The 23811-nt window shown below is 35.7% G+C and overlaps 1 pseudogene; it reads left to right on the top strand.

The window, feature by feature from the left end:
- The first annotated feature begins 285 nt into the window (after positions 1-285).
- On the top strand, positions 286-22712 carry LOC105750793 (annotated as a pseudogene).
- The last annotated feature ends 1099 nt before the right edge of the window (positions 22713-23811 follow it).

The raw sequence follows: 23811 nt of genomic DNA, 5'->3' as shown, positions 1-23811 counted from the left end.
AAAAAACGAAGGGGGTATGGGGCAGCTGGGTGATGCAGTGGATAGAGCAGCATCCCTGAAGTCAGGAGGACCTGAATTCAAATCTGCCCTCAGACACTTAACACTTCTAAGTGACCCTGGGCAAGTCACTTAACCCCCCAGTTGCCTCAGGGGGGAACAAAGGAAAGGAAGGGGTATTAGAGATTGGAATGCATTTGTCCAGGTGAATCAGTCAGGATCTCAAAGCCCTGACTGCCTCTTCTGCTTTGCATTTCTTTTCTTTAGGATCACCTAAGTGATCCTAAGATGGACATTTCCATACTTGGAAGCAACCTGGTGAGTTTAAAAAATCAGGTTCTCCTAGATCCTTCAGCTAAAGCTGACAAACTAGAGGAGGAGTTTCCTGCAACTAAAACAACCTTCATAAATAAGGTAGCCACCAAGAGGAGTAGAGCCTATGGCCTGGCAAGGCTTGACCTTGAAGAAGTTGTTCAGTTAGTGTGGAGCCAAGGTGAGTGTGAAATGTCTGTTCAGCAGTCCTACAAAATGCCTCAAGCATTCATGTTTTAAGTATCCTCCTCCTGGGAAAGTTATCAAAGGAGTTATGAGTGACTTCATCATGTTTTAAAGTCTTTGTCAATGCACACTTATGAGTCTTTTGTGTTTTGAGCATTTCTTTTATGCTGAAGAAATAATAGCTGACCTATATCTCCTATTAAGTACCTTTCTCCTTTTGGGGAGACTTTAGCAACTCCAGAGTAGGTGCTTGAAGAACAAGAAAGTACAAAGAGTCTGACCCATCTCTTGCAAGGAGAAGCTCCCCTAGGACTGATCCCCATCGGAGTGTGAGTCCAGACAGGGATCCTGAGTAGCAGAGACCATCCCTGTTCCCCAGGACTGCAGCACTCTAAGCCTTCTTACTCATCACCATCAGTTCTATGATTTGAAGAGAGAAATCTTGCCCATCTTCCACCTCAAAATCATCTGCCCACTTCCTCCAACCAGTAATAATAGTTGTTTTCTATTCTCCTCCCTATTCTGATTACCTACCTTGTCCCTTACAAAATATGATGTTCATATGCAATAGGTATACAATAGGTGTGCAGTGTCCATATGATGAAAGAAAAAAAAAATTGCTCCAGGATCAGAAGACTTGATTTCAAATCCCACCTCTGACACATAGCTATATCACCCTAATCAAGTCAACAACAAATCAATCAGTGTCCATTTATTATGTCCTAAGCACTGGGAACACAGAGGAAAAGATAAGCTTCTGCTCTCAAGGAGCTCACAGTGTAATGGACAATGCACATAATGTCATGCAAACAAGACATACACAAGTCACAGATAATCAATCAAACAAGGCATGAGTATTGAGGGTGATGGGAAAAGGATTGTTGTAGACAGTGGATTTTAGCAGGGACATGAAGGAAGACAGGGAGAGAATTTCAGGCACAGGAGAAATCAATGTAAATGAATGAGGTTGGGAGATGGGGTTCTCTGTGTAAGAAATAGCAAGGGATAGTGTCACTTGATTGGCAAGTGTATGAATGAGAGTGAGAATGGAGGGGGAGAAGGGTGATAAGGTATAAGACTAGAAATGCAGGAGGAGAGAGCAAATTATGAAGGGCTTTAAAAGCCAAACAGCGGATTTTATATTTGATCCTAGAGAAAATAAGGAGCCAGTGGAGTTAATTGAATGGGGAGGTTGGGAGGATGGAACATGGACAAACTTGCATTTTAGCAAGATCAGTTTGACAGATGACTGGAAGATGGACTGGAATGGGGAGAGACTTGAGACAGGGAGCACAATCAGAAGGATATTGCAATAGTCTAGGCACGAGGTGATGAGTACCTGTAGCAGGGTAGTGGCAATGGCAGTGGAGAATAGCTAAATGTGTCCAAGAGATGCTACAAAAGTAGAAACAATAGCATTTCTCAATAGACTACAGAGTAGGAGGTTGAGAGCAGGATGAAGAGAGACAAAGACAGAGCCAGAAAGACAGAGAAAGACTGAGACAGACAGACAGACAGACAGACACGGAAAGAGGGAGACAGAGACAAACAGACACAGAAACACACACAGAGAAAAAGAGAGACAGAGAGAGGAGAGAAGGAGAGGGAGGAAGAGGGGGGAAGAAGAAGAAGAAGAAGAAGAAGAAGAAGAAGAAGAAGAAGAAGAAGAAGAAGAAGAAGAAGAAGAAGAAGAAGAAGAAGAAGAAGAAGAAGAAGAAGAAGAAGAAGAAGAAGAAGAAGGGAGATAATGAATGGACATCTTAATCAAGTCACTTAATCTTTCTGAATTTCAATTTCCTTATTTATAAAATTAAGATGTTGGACTGGACAGCCTCTAGATCCTTTCCAACTCCAGGTCTATGGTGCTATGGGGGCTGGCCAATGTTGTACACAATGAGACCATCATCTTTCTCCTTTCATAACTATGTCTCAGGTCATGTTAGCTTCCTTTCACCACCACTGTCATCCTGTTGGTTCATAATATATTTATACTCCACTAAATTTCCCAGTTTTTTATATGAACTGATGTGTAGCCATGTCTTTTCTTCCAATCCATGACTTACCAATGTCTCTATTGCCCACTTTCTTCATGCAATCTCCCTAATCATATGATTACTATGAAATATAAATAATCTCCTTTGTGAGCCGAGTTCACATAGTTAATAATATGAATCGGAAGGAGCCTCAGAAGCAATTTTTTCCCTAGCCCTCTCAATTTACAGATGAGGAAACTGAGCCCCAGTGACAGTTAAGTAATGTAGCTCAAAGCCACTTAAATTCAGCCCCAAAATTTTCAAAAACATCTCTGTGATGTACACCAAGACCAATAATACCTGCCCTAAATTTCATAATGAAAGAAAATTAACCAGGGGGAAATATCAGCTTTTCCCTGGTGTCTAGGAACAGTTATCATAATTTTCAAGAAAGATGTTGGTAAGGTGGAGGTGGGGTGGGGGAAATTGGGTTGGTTTTGATGAAAAGATGAAGGGAACGAGCACAGCAGAATACGAAGTTCCACTTTCATAGGATAGCAGATCTACAGCTGGAAAGGGTTTTTTATACTCAGTCTCCCTATCATACCCAGGCTGAAAGTGCAATGACCACTCTCAAATCCAGTCCCATTGATGATCAGTGTGTGAGTTTTGATCTGTTCTATCTCTAACTTGGGCAAGGCAGCCCAGTGGCCACCACCAAGGCCAGGACTTCACCAGACTGGTGCTGGACCCAGTCCAGTCAGCCAACAGCTCAGAACTCTCAAACTCCCGCCAGCCTTTGCCTCCCCAATGCCAGGAACAATGTCCTACCACATCCAGTCACTTTCTGGTGAGAGACTCTCGATGAGCTATCTCTGGCCACCTTAAACCAAGAACTCCCAGAAGGACTATACTGGCAAAAGCTACCACTTATTGCTGCTTCCATCCTCTACCCCAGGATCCACAATGGGGCAGCTAAGATGGGCCTGGGAGCCAGAGCTACCAAATGGAGACTGCCACGTGAATTCAACTTCTCTATTGCTCTCTGCTCTCAATTCAGGACTGGTGAGAAGGCCAGGAGATAGAGTCCAGCACTTTTCATAGTTTCTCTCTATGCTTGCAGAGTCGATCTCAGGTGTAGCCCAGATGGGCAATCCTTTCCTTCCATCTTCCCCGTGACCTGGGAGAAAAGCAAGCACTTCAAATGTGTCCTTCTGGAACCTAAGAAGGAAAACTGGAAGATAGTTGTGGGATGAGATTGTAAGAAATTATGGGGCAAAAATTATGCTATTAAATTGGCTATTAAATTATGTAGCCACAGAAAATTAATTGTGTAATATAAATATGGAGGGTTGGAATTGAGCTAGGAAAGTCTCCAGCTGTGGAGATATGGGTTCTATATCTATAGATATTTCTATTTTTATGACCCTGAAAAATATTAATATTAATACTTAGAAGATAATTGCGAATCCAATCAGCAAATGTTTTTCATCTTTCTGTTGAAATCATATAGCTTTCTGGGGTGGGTAACTAGAGCATAGGCATAGAGAAAATCTTCTTTACATGTGTCAGAGAGACCTCAAGGGTCCCTGGATTTGTGACTTGTATATACCATAACTTTTTGGGCAAATTGAGTCTTACACTGTCTTGCTTGTTAATCAATCGTAAAGTGACACTCTGACTTCCTGGAGGTTTAAAGAAGGCAGAACATGACCAAGGTTGGCAATTACTGCACCCATGACAGCCACCAAGTAGAAATGCAAGCTATACACTATTGTCACAAGCATAATACAAAAAAAAAAAAAAAAAAAAAAAAAAAAAAAAAAAAAGGAAACTGTTATTCTAGGAAAATTTGAGGAAGGACAGAATACTTTCAAGAGAAAAAGGAAAACAGGAGCCAGGGAAAGCTTCCTAGAAGAGGTAGATGCTGAGCTAGAACTGTAGGGATTTTGACAGGAACCATATTCTGGGCAGGTGGGAAATATAGAGGCAATGAAGGGTAGTGTGAGATGAATAGCTAAGAGTTCATGATGTCTGCAACATAAAAGCAAAAAAGGAAACGCAGAACAAAATTAAACTTGAAAGCAGGCTTTTAAACATTGCTCATTAGCCAGGGTGGGTGGTTTGGTCTTCAGCATCTAACTGAAAATGGCAGACACCATTCATCAGCTGCTGGAGATCTCCCTTCCCCGCTGCTTCATGCCAAAGCTTCTCACATAGGTAGAGCCCTTTGAGAAGGTGGAGACAGTGGTATTGAAGCTTTCATTTTGGATGGGGAGGATCTCTTAGGAGCTTTCTTGGAAAGAATCACCATGATATTGTGAAAAATAATGTTGATTATTGATAAGATCACAGATTTAGACCTTAGGCCTCAGAAACTATCTAGTCTAAAACCCTTTTTTTTACAGAGACCAAGTAGGAGAAAGGACTCACTCAACATCACACAACAGTACCATCAGAAGTGGCAATTAGACTCAGTCTTCTGAGTCCATAGCTAGTGCCCTTTACATGCTTCTAGTCAGAAGCCTTGGATTCAAATTCCAGCACTAACACAAGCCCAATGGAGAAATTTCATCTTTGGGCCAGTTTCTTCCCCTGTAAAATGAGAATAATACAAGTACTACTTAACAACTCATAGTGGGCACGTTAGTGGGCTATAAAAATAGAGACTGTTGTTATTGCTGTCCTTCCCTATGACTAGAAGTCCAGAATATCACCTAGGAGAACAGGTTGACTGTCAGGAATGTCAGATTTCCTGGGCTCTTCAAATGAAATACAAATCTAGCAACACTGTATGGAGCAAGCAAAAAATGAAGTCAACAGCCCAGCTTTGGAGAGCAAAGCAGCTTAACAGTTTCTCTTCAGAAATCTTCAGCTTGTCCTAGAAGATTAAACTACAGAGCCTGCTTAGGCAGGAGGGAGAAAAGAGTTTTTCAAATCTCTTTTTATATTTTTTAAATTTTTAAAAAATCTTTAAAGTTTGTTTACCCTCAAACAGTGTTTGGTGAAACCCCACCCCCACTATATTCTTTCTTTTCAGCAAACATATGGAGAGGTGTCATCTTGGGCTGGCTTTGCTTCTTGGACTTGTGGCTGCAAATTCCTAAAATGCTCTCTTTGCACATGTCTGCTTTGTTACACTTTCTTTGGAGTAACATCTCATTAGGAGCTTCCAGAATAATTTTGTATTCTTGCAGATGTCATGGTTAAACAAGTCCACAGCAACCCTCAGTTTGAGGGTCCTTACACCTCTCACTGTAAGATCTTTAGAAAGCATCTAAACTGACCCATATTTGAATGAATGCTTAAGGCAGCAGATATAATGTCAGTTCTGAAGTTAGGAGGATTCTTCTTGAGTTCAAATTCAGTCTCAGACACTTGTTAGTTACTTTTTGACCCTGATTTGCCTCAGTTTTCTCAGCCGTAAAATGAGCTGGAGAAGGAAATGGCAAATTACTCCAGTATCTTTGCCAAGATAATATAGCCCCAAATGAGGTCATAAAGAGTTGTACATGACTGAACAACAAATTGTATTTGGCCATGCAAAACCAAAAATCAAATAATCCCTGCTCTCAAGGAGCTTACATTCTGTCTTTTTAATAGAGACTTCAGGTTTGCAAAGAGCTTTACAGCTATTTTCTCATTCAATCTTCACAACAACTTTGTGCTATTATTATCCACATTTTATGGGTGAAAAAACAGAAGTTGAAAGAGATAAAAGGCAAAAAATAAAAATAAAAAATAAAAAACTTGCCCAGGATCCTACAGCTAGTGTTTGAAGCAGAATTTGAATTCAGTTTCAATTCTTACTGACTCCATGTCCAGCCCTCTATCTACTATGGAACCCAGCTGCCACATACAAGGAAATGATGGCCAAACAATGGTGTTTGGATCTGAGAAGTGACTGGGTTACAGAGATGGCAAGTGAAACAATAGGATGATCATTTCCAAAGACAGCAACAGTGTTAGTTTGGCCAGCTCTCTCTGGATGGTATAAAATCTTATACTTGTCTCAATCAAGTTTCAAAAGTTTCCACATCCTCCTCTTTTACTATCTGATGAAACTACATTCCCTTATCCCATTCACACAAGTGCACAGATTGTCCCTCAGTTTTTTGCCTCTGGAGGCTGAAGAGACCCCATGTTTACCATCTTTCCTCATGTGGTCACTCCCTGCCTCTTCCTCTGATCATCTTTCCTTTTCTGCCTGTCAGAGATTTTCATCTTTCTCGAGGACTAGTAAACCTGGTTACAAATAACTGAATCTGATTTCAATTCGATTGACCATAGCAAATATTGATTAAGCGCCTACTCTGTGCCAAACTAAGTGGCCAGTAATCTAGCAGACAGAGGACTGGATTTGGACTCAGCAGTTACATATTCAAATCCTACTTCTACTCACTTAATCCAAGATCAGCATCAGTTCTTTTCTTTGACCTTAGCTTCCTCATCTATGACTTGATCTGATTATTATCCATTTTTCTGGGAGGAGACCCAAATGACATCACTATGTTAGAGTGGAATTCCAGTGTGTCCGACTGTGGCTGATCAGACCAATACAAGTTCAGGAAGCTCTGGCACAGGTCGGACATAAATAGTCCATATGAACATTTAGGGGGGCTTCTCTAACACTGTGCATTTTGTGTTTCTTCTGAGCTAATTCAATTCTGCTGTCATACATCATGCTGCATGGTCCTGTGCCATTATCTGCCATGTCTTACAATCAATTCTAAAGTTTTTAAAAGGGACTTGAAAGTGTCCTTGTACCGCCTTTTTCTGACCCCCTTGTGAGCATTTGCCCTGTGTGAATTCTCCATAAAATAATTTTTTTTTTGGCAAAAAAAAAAAAAATGTCACATGAACTAAGTAAATTCTGGTAAATTTAAGACCTTTCTAACTTTAAATCTATAATCCTATGAATTAGGGGAAGATTTCCTGCAAGGAGAAATAAAGTGGATAATTAGATCTAATTAGGTAATTGGATTTCTACTTCTGGAGTGGTATCTATATTTGCCTTAGGGTATGCACCAATGTGTTAATTGCTTCTGAAAGTCCCCTGAACAGATAATAGCCTGCAATCTCAAAAGAAAGTGAAACATACCATAAATAAACAGAGTCCCAGGGGCAGTAAACTGGCCTAGACATGTGACAGTTTAGCACAGAGTATTAACTAGCTTAAGGAAGATAAAGGGCCTTCAGTCAATCAAAAACATTTATTAAGCACATACTATTTGCCAAACACTATGCTAAGTATTAGGAATACAAAGAGATAAGGGCAGTCCTTGCCCTCAAGGAGCTTAAAATCAAATGAAGGGGACAATAATAAAATAAATATGTGGGGGAAAGCTATTTGCTGGATAAATAGGAAATAGTTAAGCAAGGAAAGACACTGAAATTAAGAGGGATTGAGGGAGGCTTTGGGGAAAAGATGGAATTTTAGGTGGGATTTAAAGAAATCAGAGAAGTTAGTAGTCTGAGCAGACAAGAAAGACTATTCCAGACAGGAGGGACAATCAGAGAAAATTGCCCTCCTCACTCCTCCACCGAGAAATGTAGTAAAGAAACAAACAAATAAAAGCTAAATATGGAAAGAAAGAAAAAAAAAACACCCATGAGGTATTCCCATAGGAAATAGTAGAGGTTATTTATTTTTTTTTTTACAGGTCTCCTGCTCCTGTGGCCCGAGACAAGATCCATCCTAGTCATTGATTCTGGACAGTTAGTCAACAAGCATTTATTAAGAGTCTACTATGTGCTAGGTACTGTGCTAAATGCTGGAGATATAAAGGAATCTACTAGACAACAATCTAGTCCCAGTTCTGAAGGAATTCACGTTCTACCTGGGGGAGACAAGGTGCAAATAAATATCTGTGTACAAACGAGATGGATACTAAATAAACGGGAGCTGACCAACAAACGGAAAGTACTCACTTTACGGGAGATCAGGAAAAGGAGATAGCCTTGCAGAAGATGAGATTTTTAGCCATGACTTTAAGGAAGCCAGAAGGCAAAGGAGGAAAGAGGGAGAGAGTGCTAGGTAGGAGGATGGTCACTAAAAATGCCGAGAGATGGAGAGTTTTGGAAAAGGAACATTAAGCAAGGAGTCCAGAGTCATTGGATAGAAATAGAGGTTGTAAGGTGTAAGAGGGGCACCATAGCTCACAGTGTGGGACGTGAAGCCAGAAACGCCATCCCCCTGAGTTCAAATGTGACTTCAGATACTTATCTGCTGTGTGACTTGACAAATCACCTTGCCTCAGTTCCTCATCTGTAAAAGGAGCTGTGTGTGTGTGTGTGTGTGTGTGTGTGTGTGTGTGTGTAGTTGAAGAACTTCCAGCAGCTGCGTGTAGTAAAGATAAGGTGAAGAACTTCCAGCAGCTGAACTTCTAAGGACATTTAATTTCCTCTCCTGTATTTTAGTTTCTCTAGGTCTCTGTGACCTGTGTGAGTATGTTGAGTGGTAACCAACATGTACTTAGATTTTAGACATATGTATTTAACCTCGAATGATGACATTTATCACTGTTCAAGTTACCAACATCTGGCCAATTAGTTGCCTCCCGGAACTAGGAATCTGCTGTTTTTGGCACGAATAACATCCAATTAAGGGGGGGGGAGCACCTATCTCTTAATATTCTCCAACTCATGATGTAATCCTTTGTATCCAAAACCTATAAAAACTGTATACCTTATCCCTTTCTTTAGCCCTTCTACCGTGAACTCTCTCTCTTTCCCTCCTCGCGGTGGAATTGCTCATTCTCATGAGAATTAATTAAATAAACAACTTTTCTGCTTTTTACTTTGAGAGGTCTCTGAGTAATCATTTTTGGATAGGATTTTCTATCCCTCACAGTTTGATAAGGAAATGGGGGGAAAAAACAAAAATCTCCAGTATCTTTGCCAAAAAAAATCCTAAATGGGGCCACAAAGAATCGGACAACAGAAAGGACTCAGTCACAACCGCAACAAGGTTGGAAAAGATTGGAAAAGTAGGACTGAGCCAGGCTACAGAGGGTTTAAATCTTTGATCCTAGAAGTTATAGGGAGCCACTGGAGTTTATTGAATAAGGGATTAACATGGTTAAACTGTCAGGAAAATCAGTTTGATATCTGAGTATAGGATGGTCTGGAGAAGGAAGAAATTTGAGGAAAGGAAGTCCATTGGGAATATATATTGTGTGTATATGTATGTATGGCTTCATATTAACAACAAAAGAAACAAAGTTGGAATATGATATATCAAAAGTAAAAGTGCTTGTAACCAAGCGTTGTTTATCCTATATCTCTATAGGATAGTTATTTATCTCTATAAGGCAAGAAAAAAATACTTTCAAAAGAACTAATTACTTTCAGGCCCTTTAAAAATTAGTTACTTTCAAACTTAAAAAAAAAAAAATTAGACCTCTGGCAAATTCCAGAAACAAATTTTAAAAAGGTAATAAAATTTGGGGAACCAAAAGAAGAATGAAAACCATCTCTAAGGTTCAATAAGAGGGGAAAAGCCAAATTATGAAATTGAAATTTAAAAAAAGAAAGGAAGAAGAAAAGAAGGAGGGAGGAGAAAAAAGAAACTTACTATTATAATTGGAATCTCACAAGAAAATATTATTCAAACACAGAAATGAGATGAAGAGAGTGAGAATCTTAGGAATCGTATCTTATATGGGCTAGGCAAGAGAGGATTGTAGTAGAAATAGTGTGAACTAAACAGGGGGCTGAATTAAGATAGATAAGAACGTTTAAAGAGGAAATAAAGATTAGTCCTCCCAAAGGATAAATTACAAAAAGAAAAAGGGAGGAGATATATGGATTTCAAGTCTGGGCTGGAAGAGGTTTGAGGGAGAAAACTAAGATTGGATTGTTCCAAGCAATATAAAATACATGTACCTGATGTTGATTTTATTCTTTTTTTCTCTCTCTCCTTTAAAGATAGTAAGAGTGGAAACAACAGAAGAAATAGTATAACAAGATTGAATAACTTGGGCAAAAATATAATCATAATTGTGAAGAAGAATGGGATGAACCCACTTCTAAAATGGAGGTGGGTGACAGAATGGATTAGGAAACAAAATCCAACAATGTGTTGTTTACAAGAAACACATTTAAAACATGAAGATTCATATGGTGTTAAAATGAGGAATTGGAGTTGGCCAATAAAAAAATTATGGAGTGGCAATCCTGATCTCAGATAAAACAATGTTAAAAAATAGAGATGTTTAAGAGAGCAAAGAAGAAAAAGTACACTATTCTTAAAGATATGTTGATGGGTAAAATAAGTAAATTAAAGCACAAAGTTCCAAGCATAATCAGTTAATTACAAAGCTTGACTTTACTAATAAATATAATCTCAGCTTCTCCAACCAAGCTATGAATTCAAATGAGAGTGATAGTTTTCTTTTATGATTTTTAGAGAATACAGAAAATAAGAAGGCTAGCATCATAGTTGGGAGAAAATATGATTGGATGGAAATTGAGAACAAGGCTAGCAGCAACCCACTCATTCTCTCCTGTGACTAAGAAATGATCATTGTTCCAGTCCTCTTTCATCTATAAGAACAGAGATAGTAACCAGACTTCTTCAGACAACAAACTAGACTAGAAAAATAGCCTGATGGTATAAAGATATTAGACTTAACTCCCTGGTGCCCATCTGCCTCCTTCAAGGGTAACAGATTCACTTGACAAAAGAATAGAAGAGTGATTAACAAAATACCTGGATTTCTAAACTTAATTCATTACAAGACAGCTGCATTTCTGAATTAAGTTCAAATATAAAGAATCATAACTTATACAAAATCAATTAATTGTAAGTAGCATCAGTTTTAAAAAGATGGACTCAATATGATTATTTCAGGTACCATAGATAATGAAAAAATGTAAATATTATAGATATATGCAAGAAATTGTATATACCTACGTACTTAAAGAAAAAGCTAACTAAACTGTAGGAAGACCCAGGTAGCAAGATAATCATTTCAGGGGACTTCAATACACTACCTTCACATTTTAATAAGTCTAGAAGAAAAATTTCTAAAAATAATTTAAGAATATGAACCACATTAGAAAAATTAAACATGGTAGAACTTTTGTAATTACCAAATGAGATTTTTAAGAAGTATAGCCACTTTGTAGTAGTGTATAAGACCATTATAAAAAATAACCATGTACAAAGACATAAATAACATAATTTTTTTCAGAATGGCAAAAATATTAGTCTTTGTGTATCAAAATACATCAAAATGGACAAATAAAATAAGAAAAAAGGATTTTGAGGTAAATAAAGACAAAATAGTGTAATCTTAAAGAATGAGTAGATCAAAAAATCAATAAAAACTACTTAAAGCAAATAAGACAATATGCCAAAATATATGGAATACAGCTGAAAAGATTCATAAAGGGAAATTAACACTAATAAAAACTAATACAGTAAATCAAACTAAGGAAACTAGAAAATTCACAAATTTATAGTCCCCAAACAAGCACAAAACTAGAAATGAAAAATTAAAGAAGGGGTAGACAAAATTATAAACAAAAATACAATCGAGATAAGAAAAAAATAAATTATGAGCTTTAAAGGCCAATAAAATAAACAAACCACTAACTGACTTAAATTTTTAAAAGGGGAGAGGAAAACCAAAATCAAAAATTAGAAGGAGAAAATCACAAGAAATAGAGAGCACTTAAAGAAAATTATCCAAAATTAATATATTTAGTTGTATGCAAAAAAGAAAAATCGTTAAGTAAATGGATTGATATTTATTTAGTGTTAAGGCAGTTGGGGGTAAGTGAATTGCCCTGGGTCACACAGCTAAGATGTGTTAAAGTGAACTCAGGTCCTCCTGACTTCAGGGGTGGTGCTCTATCCACTGAGCCACCTAGCTGCCCCTTGATAATTGTTGTTTAAAATATATGAACTATCCAAATTAACATCAAAAGAAATAGAGAATCAAACAGCTCTGTCTCAGAAAAAGAAATTCAGCAAGCCATAAATTAACTTTCAAAGTAAAAATAAAATAAAAGGTAGAAGAAATATTTTAAAATAACATATATAATTATTATTAATAACAATAATTAAAAATTACAATTATCAATAGATTAGAAAATACTTTTGACAAACTACAGTAATGATTTATAACTGAAAACCATCAAAATAAAACAGCTTAGCAAAGCATCATATCATAGTGGATAGAAAATTGGCCTTTGAATTAAGAAAACATGGGTTCAAGTCTTTCTCAGCTGTCTCCTGACCATGTCATTTGGGGCAAGACATGTAAGCTCTCAGCTGCTTTAAGAATTCTCTAAGATGTTAAATTGCAAACAAATAATTTTGATTACATTAAATTAAAATGGTTTTGCACAAGCAAAGCCAATGCAGCTAAGATTAGAAAGGAAGCAGAAAACATGAAAACAATTTTTACTGCCAGGATTTCTGATAAGAATCTCAGGTCTAAAATGAGGACCATTAAAATGAGAATCATTCCTCAATTGATAAATGGCCAAAAGATATGAATAAGCACTTTCCCAAAAAACAAATTAAAGCATCTTTAGTCATATGAAAAAAGCTCTAAATTACTACTGATAAGAAAAAATTAAAACAACTCTAAGGTATTATCCCCAAATATGGCATTAAAGTAAAATGACAAATGTTATAGGTGATATGGGATAATTGAGACATTAATGTATTGTTGATGGAATTGTGAGCTGATTCAACTATTCTGGAGAGCAATCCTACTGCTAGGTCTATATCTCAAAGAGATCATAAACAGGGGGAAAGATCTACATGTGTAAAATTATTTGAAGCAACCCTTTTTTGTGGTGGAAAAAAAAATTAGAAATTGAGGGAATGTCCATCAATTGGGGAGTGACTGAACAAACTGTGGTGTACTATTGTGCTATAAGAAATGAAGAGCAGGCAGATTTCAGAAAATCCTGGAAAGATTATTTATGAACTTATGCTGAGTAAAGTGAGCAGAACCAGGAAAATATTAATAGCAACATTGTACAATAATCAACTTTGATAGACTTAGCTCTTCTCAGAAATACAATGTCTAAGAAAATTCCAAAAGACTAGGGATAGAAAATGGTATCCACATCCAGAGAAACACTATAGAATCTGAATGAAGATTGAAGCATGCTATTCTCATTTTTTGATTGTTCTTTCTTTCTCATGGTTTTTCCTTTTTGTTCTTATTCTTCTTTCACAATATGATTAATATGAAAATATATTTATTATGATTGTACATGTATAACATATTATATTGCTTCCGTCTTGGGGAGCAGGAAGAGGAAAGAGGAAAGGTGAAAAAAATTTGAACTCAAAATCTTATAAAAGTGAACATTGAAAACCATTTTACATTTAATTAGAAAAAATAAAATACTATTAAGTGGAAGAAAAAGATTTAAAATTTCAGAACAGCTACAGATCTACATTCATAGAAATCTCTTAGAGCTTCATAAACCAAAGAAATTAGGAGGGAGATGGAAAGTTCAGAAATAAAAGCCAAATATGACCCAAAATATCTATGCAAAACTCAGAGTGAGTATTAATTGCATTGAACAAATTTTTGAAGCTTTCTTAATAAAATAAGAACTAAAGAAAGGATGATCATCTTCTTTACTTGGAAACAGAAGAAACTATACTATTACTTAATATAGTGCTAGAATGGTGAACTATAGCATTGAGGCACCAAAAGAAATAGTATTCATAAGAATAGGCCAAAAGGAAATAAAATTTCTATTTGCAGATGATGTAATGGTTTATCTATAGAATTCCAAATAATAATTGTCTGTACCAAGACAATTAATAATTTGAGGATACAAAAATGAAACCACAAAAATCAATCTTTCTGTATATCATAAAGGCCAAGAGAAAAAGATAGAAAGAGAAATTCCATTCAGAACTGATTCAGATTGCATGAAATTCCTGGGAGTTAACTTAGTTAGACATGTTCAGGATTTATACAATCTGCAAAGCAATTTTTATAGAAGTAAAGGAAGGCAAACAATTGAAAAAATATTAGTTGCTCATGGCTAAATCGTGCCAGAATACTAGAAAGGATGATACTAATTAGTTTACAAATGGCTACATTGGTCAAAGTACTAAGGACTATTTTATAAAACCTGACAAACAAAATATATTTAAAGAAAAAAGACAAGCACCTCAAGGGACATCATATTAAAGTGCAGGAATAAAGAGAAGATTTCATAATATTATAAAACTAGTTATTAAGACTGTTTGGTTAATAAAGCAGTCATTGGAACAGACTCAAGAAGCAAAATGTAAAAGCAAACACACTCAGTAGCCTAGTATTTGCAAATCTGAGAATTCAAATTACTAGTGAAAGGACTTTCTTTTTGGCTATAAATACAAAAATTAAGATACTTAGCAGGAAATAAATTTATAACAACATCTTACCCCCACAAGCACTGCTAAACCTGAGCCTGCTCAAGAACTCAGATCATGTCTTACTTCTACACTAGATCCAAAAATCTATACAAGCCATCTTGCCTTCTCCCTGTACTAGATATAATTCACTGCCCACACCCTACACTTCTACTTCCCCCTCTCTTTCTCCAGATACCAATAGTTACTATTACTTCTAAAAAAGGATGTCAGTTTTCTACCTTATACATCACATCACCATTCTTTTGACTATTGTGAATCAAACTTGTTTCCTTGACCATCATTCATTAGTATGTCGTTTTCTCCTATAAAAGACTTTGAAAGCCTAGATTGTATATCAATAGGCTTAACACAGTGCTTAGCATATAGCGAGCACTTATTATATGCTTTTTTATTCATTCAATCACAATAAGTTCCAAGGAAACTCAACAATCTAAAAGGAAACATCATAACAAATTGGAGAAGACTAGAAGGATTATTTAAACAACAAACGATACAAGAGATCATAGAAGATAACAGATATTTTTCAATTATATAAGATATGAATACTTTAGCAAAATGAAATATTAAATAAGAAGAGTACAGAAAAATCTATGTCAAACTTCTTTGATAAAAATATGCTTTCTAAAGAAATATAAGAAATTGATAGAAATATATAAATAAGATGCAGAACCATTCCTCAAAAAAATAGGCAAAGCATATGAACAAATTTTTTTTAAATGATCAAAAGCCATATGGAAAAATGCTCCAAATTATTAATAAAAAAAGAAATGAAAAAATATCATAAAATATTGAAGCAAGACAATATTGGAGAAGTTTTTAGAAATTAAGCACACTAATGCAGTTAAGTTAGCAAAATTTTGAATTGGTTCAATTATTCTGAAAATCAATTTGGAATGATGTAAATGTAATAGGAATATCAGATTATAAGGGTCCAATTTTTGGAACAAACATGATCATTCTGCCTAGCTACAATCCAACATGTGATTTTGGGGAGGTGAATTTCTGCCATGAAGACAAAGGATTAGTACTATGTATTGATGAGATGCCTTCTAAATGACTTCAGAAATAGAAGAACTGACGACTCAAGAATTGCTAAGCCACAATTGAGTTTATGTACAAAAGGTTCAAGTTAATGATTTCTCGTTCTTTTTCCTGACAACTTCCAAAAAAACAAAATCGCTTTGAGTTACTTGGTGATGAGGAACTAATCCCTTCCATTTGCCTAGCCAATGGTGCTTCCACTGATGCTTCCATTTTATTGTATAATTTTTCTTTCATGATCTTGGGTAACAGATGATAGTACAGCAGGTAGTTGAAGAGACTGGGAGATTCATCAAAGCAGTACTGAGGACTGATAGACAAGAGTCTAATGGAGCCAGTAGCATTAACAGCCAAGTCTAGCAAGAAGTCATTTCAATCAACAGCTGAGCAATGTTTGACCCAGACTAAAATGGGTCAACCTATCAGTCACATTTCTTTCATCTTTCTCATTTTCTCATAGGATCAAAGATCTAGAACAGGAAGGAACCTCAGAGACCAATTGATCCAACCCTCTCATTTTACAGCTAGAGAAAATGAGGTTCAAAAAAGTAAAAATAACTTATTCAAATGGAATGTCTAAGGATTTGAAAATGACCCTCTTGTGTCTATTGTCACTCCCACTGTCCTATGCTAAGGTACATTCCCCTAAAAAGGTTAGTACAGTTTCTATATCGTCTCAGGATCTCGTCAAGGCCCTTGAACTATCCCTAGAGCTTTGTAACTTATTTTTAAAAACTCTATGGCATACCAAAATCATTTTGGTGGATTGCTATACCGAAAAAAAACTTATGCATTCATTATCATAAATATAATAACTCTATGGGAAAGGGACCAGATCTGTGATTTAATGATACAAGGAAATTCTGGATGAAGAAATTCCCTCCACCAATGTAGGTCAGCAGTTCATTGCAATTTATGGAGAATTACATGCAGCTCTGAGAGATGCCACACTACCTCTTGCATCTGAATAATGTCTTAAAAATAATGAAGTATCTTTTAAAATCCTCAATAGGAGATTTAAAATTCATCCATCATCTGTCCTACTGAGTCTCCTGGTGCCTGAATTTAAGTAGCTTTTTCAAAGGCCTGGCTTATTCCTGTAAGAATGAATCGCAATAGCTGGGATTATAAAGACATCCCAACAATAATTTATCTTCCCATCCTGCTTTTACAAAGCATTTTCTTCACAATGGCCCAAGATAGGAAGTACAAATATTATTTCCCAACTCTTCTCATTTTTATTATAAATTCCAGGGCCTTCCTTCTTTTAATTGTTTCTTATTTATTTTCTCTGTGTATATATATATATATATATATATATATATATATATATATACACATATATTTACTTTGCATTTATTTGTTAGTACATCATTTCCTCCATTATACTATGAATTTCATGAGGAGAAGGACCATCTTTTGCCTCTTTTTTTTCTTAATAATATTTTATCTTTCCAATTAAATGTAAAGCCAGTTTTAACATTAATTTTTGTAAGATTTTGAGTTCCAATTTTTTTTCTCTCTCCTTTACCTTCCCCCTCCACAAGATAACAAGCAATCTGATAAAGGTTATACATGTAGAATCACTTTAAGCATATTTCTATATTTGTCACATTGTGAAAGAAAAATCAGAACAAAAAGGAAAAAACACAAAAAATAAAAATACTCCCCCCCAAAAAAGGTGAAAATAGTATGCTTTCATCCACATTTAGTCTCCACAATTCATGCAGATAGCATTTTCCATTCCAATTCCGTTGGAATTGTCTTGGACACCACATTGCTGAGAAGAGCTAAATCTATCCTAGTTGATCATCACATAATCTTGCTTTTGCTGTGTACAATGTTCTCCTGGTTCTGCTCACTTCATACAACATCCATTCATGTAAGTCTTTTCAGGCTATTCTGAAATCAGCCTGCTCATCATTTCTTATAAAATAATATTCCACTACATCCATATACCATATCTTATTCAGTTATTCCCCAATTGATGGGCATCCACTCAATTTCCAATTCTTTGCCATTACAAACATATTTTTGCCTCTTTTTCTATCTTCAGTACTTAGGACAGTGTCTAGCACATAGTAGGCACTTCATAAATGTTTATTGGTTGATTTTAATAAGGGGGAGGAGATGCTCTGGGAATTAAATGACTTATCCAAAGTTGTGACTAATAAATGTCCAGACTAGGTCATCTGGCTCCAAATTCAACTCTCTCTCTCCAGTCTACCATGCTAGGGGCCTCCCACCAAAAGGAACTGATGTTTTTGAAGATTTTTGGAAGATCTGTAGAACAGACCAACCAATATTATCTTCCCACCAGCAGCTATGGCTCCACCACAACCTAACCTAACATGCTCAACAATTTCCTCTTAGTTTCTACTCTTGTCAGAACCAAATCTACCCTAACTTTAAACCTTCCCACAAAATAGTGCCTATGCTACAGGATCCCAAGACCAAGATACACAGATCACAGCTCTCACCATCAACTTCTGAGGCCCCAAAACCCTGCAGCCAAGGATTCCTCCTGAACAGGCCATATAACTGTGAATTATAAAAACTACTCATGCAAACACAGCTGAGCCCAATTTTATTTATATCTAGCTTGGAGTTTTACTCCAAGTACGAGATAAAATGGATCAACTTTTCATCCAAAGTTTCTAAAATGAATTGTAAAATGATACACTCTTTGGAAGAGAAGGTTTGCTATGGAAATGGCCCTCCACCTTCACTATGGATTGTTTTTTTTCATCTGCTGATCTCTTCCCCCATCATGTCTCCCATGTGTCCACATGCCCACTATATGCTGCATTTTCATCCCTAATAAAACTCCTTTCTATTATCTTTTTGAGCTATGAAAAACCTAGACAACATGAATCTGCAAATCTTCCCACCTACATCTTTTTATTTGTTTATTCTCTTAAATAGTATTTTATTTTTCCAATTACATGAAAAGATAGTTTTCAACATTCATTTTTGTAAGATTTTTAGTTCCAATTTTTTTTGGGTGCCTTCCTCACTTATTTCTCATTAAGGCAGCAAGAAATCTGATATAGGTTATACATGTATAATAATTTTATTTTTTGTTTTTTTATATATTATAATTTTAAGTTTATTTCTATATTAGTCATCCATATCAGTTCTTATAAATATTCCCATTTTGTTCAATTTCTTTAATATTCATCATTTCCTATATCCCATAATATTATACTCTAGTCATAAAGAATTATGTATTCAATCAATCTCCATTTATGAATCTGGAATGTCCTCTCTTTATTCCTATTTCATCATCTCCCTCTTGAAATCTCATTCTTTAAGAGCAACTTCTTCCATGAAAACTTTCCTGATTCCCCTAACTTTCCAATCCCTAGGTTAGATGCACACTCTCCTTCCTCAATACCTTTAATACCATTTATTTTGTATTTCCTTTATGCCCCTCCCTTTTTTTCATTTTATTATCTTTTACTTTTTTCACCATCTGCATTTCTTGACACACTCCCCTCACAAAGTCATTACTTATAACAAAGAATATAAACAAAAGAGGGGGGGGAAAGTAGTTTACCCAAATTAATTAAGCTCCCTTGCATCTACAAAGAAGAGAGACAGTTATATTGCTATATTCCTTCTTTGGAGCCTGACTTTGGTCATAATAATTACAGAGAATTCAGCTTTTATTTGTTACTGTTATTCTTTCCATTTACCTTGTTAAAAATTATTGTGTATATTGTATTTCTGGTTCTTTTTACTTTATTTTTGCATCAATTCATATGTTTTCCTATGCTCCTCTGTAATCTTCTTTATCTTTTCTTTTAGTGAAATAATATTCCATTATATTCATGTATTATGATCTATTTAGCCATTCCCCACTTGGTGGGCATTCTTGTTTCCAGTTCTTTACTACTACAAAAAGTGTTATTATAAATATTTTGGAGTACGTAAGACCTTATTTCTATCTTTGATCTCCTTGGAATATATTCCTAACAGAGATATCTCTGGGTCATTGAGTTTGGATATATTAGCTATGTTCTTAGCATAATCACAAATGGCTTTCCAGAATTGGGAATTCAATTCACATATACACCAACAATGTGTTAATGTGCCTATATTTCAATAGCCTACCCAGTATTGATTATTCTATCATCATTACCAATTTTCTGGTTATAAGAAATAATTCAGAGTTGCTTTGATTTGTAATTTCCTTATCATTAGAGATTTATAGCAATTTATGGCAATGTTTCATATAGTCATTAAAGATTTGTAATTCCTTTTTTGAAAAATGGTCTGTTTTAGCTTTTGGCCATTTACCCATTGGAGTCTTATGCCCTTTTCATGTTCTAGTTTATACCATAGTTTCTTATATCTTATGTTCCCTTTTATCTGAGAGCTCCTTGAGGCAAGAAACACTTAATTCAAGAATAAACATTTATTAAGCATCTACTCTGTGCAAGACACTGGGGACACATAGATTTTTCTTTAATACAATCTCAAGGAGCTTATAATCAAATATAAATGAAAATGTATAATATATGCTAGGTTGTATAAAACCTACATCTCAATGGAGGAGAAGGCTTGTGATTCAAGGGATTCTCATAGTTTTTGTCTCTTCTCACCCAGCGGGGTCTTGATTCTTGTCCCTAACTCTTGAGATTCCTTTCATGTGGTTTCTGTATAAAATAAATATGTAATAATATATAATGTGATATATAATATATTATTACATATAACATAAGTATCAAACATAAATGTTTAATAATAGATGCAATAAAAAGCAAAGACTTAAAAGTGCTGTAGGAAAATGTGAGGAGAATAACAAACAGAAGTGTGCCAGAATCAAATAAAGCCAGTTCCTGAGACTTGATTGTTAAATTTTCAGTGTAAGTATTTATACCTCAGAATTTGGCAAGCTACAAATCGGGGCTTGATTTGCTATTTTGTTAATTGTCTAGCCTTAAGAAAAAATGAAGAAAAGGTTAATTATGCAAATTAAACTTAAGAATGTGCTAGAGGTATATTTGCTTTTGGAAAGCCAGCTTAATAACTGGTTTTCTGGAGGGAACATTTTCATCTATGGCAACAAGGAATGTTTTGAAAAGATGTCACTGAGGTTGAATCTTGTAGGAAAAGAATAATTTCCAGCAGATGGAGACATAGGAAATTCAATATAAGCATAATCGATAAATCGTTTAAATATAGAGTGCTGTAGGAGAGTAGTGAACAATTGGCCAAAACGTAGTACACAAATAGGAGTGCCATTAAATAATGCTGGAAGGACATTGGCCATATCTGTGATGTTATTAACATCAGTTCCAATGATACCTCCCTAATGCTCCTACCTTATGTGGTTTTTCTTTATATCCTTCACTAAACCATCCTTAAAGATTGTCCATACCGAATGTAGCGGAGACCCTTTTCTCATTATTTTAATATTTCACACATGGAAATCAAGCTCTTGGGATCTTTGCAGCAGATTCATTGAGGAGTTCCCATACTGCTCTGGCACTTAGAGGCAGTTAGTGACACCGTGAATGGAGTTTTAGACCCAAGATCAGGAAGATTTGAATTCAAATACTGTCTCAGACACTTAACTGCATAACCTTATGCAAATCACTTCATCTTTCTCAGATGCAGGTTCCTCACCTATAAAATGGGGATAAAAATAGTCCCTACCTCATAGGGTTGTTGTGAAAACCAAATGAATTATATTTTTAAAAAGAGCTTAGCATGCAAGTAATAGACACTATATAAATACTTATTCCTTTCCTGTCCTGCTTCCCCATCATCATTTAATACAAATAAATCAATATTATTAATGAAGGAACATCAGAAAGTCTTCAATCTCCAAAGCAATGCATAGGGATCTCTCTTCCATTAGAACAGTTTCTATGACAGAGACCCAGAAACCATAGTGAGTTTATACTTCTTCTGAGGTATAAGAGACTCTTAGTTATCACAGAGACTTTATCTATTATGGAATCTTTTACAATCTTAACATACTCATAGAAGATAACTTTTGAAAGCAAAAAAATCTGAGGCATATTTTGCTTTAATGGGCCAAATGACATTTTGTAATCAAGAAGTGGAATCAGATTTGGTAAACCTCTCCATCAATTACACAACTGTAAAAATGTGATTTGCTGTAGAATATAACTGGTTTCCTGGAGGGAAACCTATAAAAACCTGTCAGTTGGAGGAGCACTGGAGATAAGAAGATGGTTGGAGAAGCCAGTGCAGGTGCCATGTAGAAATGTCTTTTGTACTGTAAGTGTCTGAAACCAAAAAAAAAACCAACAACAAAAAAAAAAAACCAAACCTATCTGAGAAGTCTATATTTGTCTCCAGGAATTAGAGCCATGGACTTAGAAAAGCAAATTGAAGCAATTGGGGCAAATTTTAGTAGTTGTAATAAAAATCTGGTCCTTTCAAAAATGCATAACTATGTGACTTCCTGTTCCAAGTATCAAAGCTACTAATGGATAGTGTTAAGTGTTAAATCTACCTACCACTAAAGATACAGCACATCAGCCAAGAAATCACCAAATCAATTCACCTTTCCTTGTTTTTTATGATCATGAGAAAATTTTTATCAGGAAGATCTAGATAAATACTACAAAATATGCCACAGCACAGATACTTAATTTGTCCAAATTGTCTCTCAGTGCCTTTGGGAGTTCCCAATTACCAGAGTACTAACTTCATGGATCACATTCAGCTGCAAACATCAGTTGTCCTATGACACTTCTAGACTGTGACATGGGGACATGATGAATCAGGCTTTGCTTGCTACAATCCTTGATGGATAAATGAATTCAAAACTTATGTTTCAGAGGGTTGGGGGGGGATTCTTTTCCCCATCCTAAGGTTTGCATAGAAGAACTAAAAGCAGCAACATCTTTTTCATGATCATGATTATAGGAAGGATCGTGATCAGGCCTCACATTTTTGTGGCCCTTGAAACTCTTAGATGCCATTTTTACTTCCTCCTTTTTGACAGATTTGGTGTATTGCACTTCTAATTTCTGCATCCTTTTTCTACAGTGACACTGGTACATTTTTTTTCCTTTACCCCTCCTGCTTATGTTTTCTTCCCTTCCATTATTTACTGGCTACTTCCTATAAACTTGAGTGATCATAGCCCATGGAGCTATGATAAAGCACTTCGTGTTTCATCAAACTTTGAGCTAAGATGGTCTCTAGTTACCCTATTTGGCTAAGACCAATATTAATTTTTTAGCAAGAGTTCTTGAAAGCCCTTTTAAGAGTATTTAGTAGGATTTAAAATGTCATGGGAAGAACTTTTTTTTTCATAACAACAGTTTATTTCCAGGTGTCTTACCTGATATTTATCCTCCTTTTGGTAGGGTAACTTATTACATTACCCAAGTACAGCAAAGTGTTAAACTAAAAATTTCAGAACACAAGAGCTTTCTAAAGAAAATTGAGATGGAAAGATATTTTTATGATCTGATTTATGACAGTAGAATACTTGGGGTTTTCCCTAAAAGCATAAACTGAGAAATTTGGGAGGGAGGTTGGCTGGTTTCTTTGTGGAATCAATTTCAACAGAAAAATCCACATATAAAATGTCATCCTGAATTCAGTGGAAAATGTAAGAGATCAGAATGACCTCAGACAGACCCTATTATCTAGAGGCGACAAAAAGGCAAGGCGTTAACTTCAGAAATAAAAAAATCCCCTTATATAAAGAACATTGTAAATAGAAGTTCTTTGCACAGAATAGGCATGTTGTTTTATTAATATTAGAATTTCAAGATTGGTATTTCCCTTCTTTATTTCAAGAAACCTGCTTTGGAAATTGTTCAGGAAACTTCAAACTGAGCATACTTTGCTAATGCTAATAAGCACAAGGCCAAAGCACTATGAGCTTCTTCTGCAAGACCA

Source organism: Sarcophilus harrisii, chromosome 2 (assembly GCF_902635505.1).
Source record: "Sarcophilus harrisii chromosome 2, mSarHar1.11, whole genome shotgun sequence".
In the NCBI taxonomy this organism is placed as follows: Eukaryota; Metazoa; Chordata; class Mammalia; order Dasyuromorphia; family Dasyuridae; genus Sarcophilus; species Sarcophilus harrisii.
This window is presented reverse-complemented; position numbering and strand designations above follow the sequence as displayed.